Source organism: Mus pahari, chromosome 2 (assembly GCF_900095145.1).
Source record: "Mus pahari chromosome 2, PAHARI_EIJ_v1.1, whole genome shotgun sequence".
In the NCBI taxonomy this organism is placed as follows: Eukaryota; Metazoa; Chordata; class Mammalia; order Rodentia; family Muridae; genus Mus; species Mus pahari.
Window position 1 is genome coordinate 102,731,308 of NC_034591.1, and position 2,316 is coordinate 102,733,623.

The following is a 2,316-nucleotide window of genomic DNA, read 5'->3' on the forward strand; positions in this document are numbered from 1 at the left end:
AAAAAGTTGAAAAAAATGAAAAAAAAAGAGATAGAGAAATAAACACCCTAAACACATTATATCCTAGGGTTAATTTAAAAAAACAAAAGCAAAAACAAACAAACAAATAAAAAAACCTCTGCCTACAGGAGTTTTTGGACCTCTACCTCTCTACCTGCAGACACTTGGGGATTTCTTTTAGGACAAAGCAGTTCTATTGTAAAGGGTCTGCAAATTTATCCAGGTGTTATAGATAATGATTGTGAGGGAGAAATTAAAATTATGGCTGCTTCCCCTCATGGTATAACTATACCTGCTAATCAGAGAATTGCTCAATTTATCTTAGTTCCCTTGCATCTGCTACCATCTAGATTTGTTAAGAGTGAGAGAGGACAGAGTGGCTTTGGTTCCTCTGATGTGTACTGGGTTCAATCTAACACTAATCGGAGACCTAATCTTAAATTAATAATTGAAGGAAAATGCTTTGAAGGATTAGATACTGGAGCTGATGTAACAATTATTAGAGATCAAGATTGGCCTTCAACTTGGCCTTTGATACGCTTACTCACCTCCAAGGAATTGGTTGTGCCACTCCTTAATATGGCACACTGAAAGAAGGATGTGGTGTCCCCAGCTACAGGTTTCTTCTTCAGGGTCTGTAGACAGCAGAATCCCATGTTCCCATGAACAAGTTTCAGAAAACCTTCTCCTGCCTTTTTGGCATGACTTAATCTGCCCAAAGGGCAAAAGGTCATCTGCAAACATGCCACCCTTAAATCCCCAGAAAGGTTGTCACACTGCAGGTCCACAGGAGACCTCCTGCCCAGCCTTGACTCTCTATCCTCTCACCTGATACCACAGAGCTGCAAATGTTCAGGAAAGTGTCAGCCTCCAAATGCCATTCAAAGAAAATCTGCTAGAACCTGCCCGAGGGCTCTGGAGCAGACTCAGCCTGGCACCTCATTGGCTGGCTCCTGGGTAATCATAAACCAAAGGTCAAGGGCTGGAATATGATAGAGGAGAGAGTCTTTGCTCATTCGCTTTGCGATCACCATAGGATTAACCTGGAAGAGAAGCCTGCTTTGGGATGACCCTCAGAGGAAGACTGCCATCTCTCTTCCTGATCCCACCACACCACACACACACCTCTCGCTAGGCACATGTAGCCTTCCTGAGGTGCCCTGTGCTCCCCTATGAACATCTGCTGGATGAGCTTGAGGACTGTGGAACTCACCCATCCTGGGTAAGGGGCTGGTTTCCCATAATCAAAGGATGACCTACACTTTGGCCTTTCTCCCTGCCCAAGCTGTACATATATGTATAAAAATGGATCCTGGCAGCCGAATACTACCTTCCTGCTTCTCCATCTCATCATTAGGCTCCAAGTGAGCCACAGTTGGGAGGTAACTGCTGGGCTGCACATGTCCAGCATCACTACTGTGGCCATTTCCAGATGACAGGCTCAAGCGGGCCTGAGGGCGAGGTTGACAGAATACCAGAAGCTGTGCCTGTGAGCTTCTGGAAGGCATTTGATCTCAACCATTGAGAAATGAAGATCCCCTTGCCCTAGTTCGATTTCTGTTACTGTGATAAACACCGTGACCAAAGCCCATCTTGGGCAGGAAAAGGTTTATTTGGGTTAGACATTCCATTCACAGTCCATCCATGAGGGAAGCCAAGGCAGGAGTTACAGTGGAGCAGGAACCTGGAGGCAGGAACTGAAGCACAAGGCATGGACAAATGTTGCTTAGTGGCTTGACCTCTGTGACTTGCTCAGCTTCCTTTGTTATTCCTCTCAGGGCCACCCGTCCAAGGGTGGCTGGAGGCCACCTGCCGGTGCTCAGGCAGGGGAGTGAACCCAGAAGAGATGAGAATGTTTGATTTCATTAACGTGGGTCAGACTCAGGGAGTCTGGTGCCAGACAGTTCACTTCTGCATATTTAAAATATAGTACAATTTGGGGAAAAGTTTCCAGGCAACAGTCCTTCCCATTCCAGGTGCACAATAAAGCTTAAGGTGTGACTACTTAGAAACTCCTATATGAAGTACACGTGGCCACAAAGGTGGGCTCTATAACTAAAGAGACTAGACTCTATTGTGGTCTCTGACCAAGCTAACATAGAGATCAGCAAGCCATAAAGTACATGCGACATTTCCCCCAAGGATGGGTTCTGTTAACTGGGAGCTAGGGATAGAGTTTAGGATAAACATTCTTGGGAAGGTCGGCCTCTATAGCAAAAAAGTGGGTAAGGTCTGATGCTTCAGATTACAATAAAGGTCACCAAATCACTAACAAGATTCACTCTCGGCTTTCTGGGCAGGAAAGAAGGCAGTTTA

The 2,316-nt window shown here is 45.6% G+C and overlaps 2 protein-coding genes across 3 annotated transcripts in view; both read right to left on the bottom strand.

Annotated features, from left to right (window-relative positions):
* Window positions 1–895, bottom strand: part of Nat8 (N-acetyltransferase 8 (putative)) — a 16,933-nt gene extending 16,038 nt beyond the window's left edge. The window contains exons 1-2 of one of the 2 annotated variants that reach the window (XM_029535097.1): window positions 829–895; window positions 549–635 (exon numbers count right to left, since the gene is read on the bottom strand). The gene's annotated coding sequence lies outside the window, so the exon portion shown is untranslated. Of the gene's footprint in view, window positions 1–548 lie in introns of both variants that reach the window. The other variant, XM_029535098.1, reaches the window with a different exon arrangement.
* LOC110316573 (probable N-acetyltransferase CML5) overlaps window positions 1–895 on the bottom strand; it is an 8,126-nt gene extending 7,231 nt beyond the window's left edge. The window contains exons 1-2 of the mRNA XM_021190966.2: window positions 829–895; window positions 549–635 (exon numbers count right to left, since the gene is read on the bottom strand). The gene's annotated coding sequence lies outside the window, so the exon portion shown is untranslated. The remainder of the gene's footprint in view (window positions 1–548; window positions 636–828) is intronic.
* Window positions 896–2,316: the final 1,421 nt, after the last annotated feature.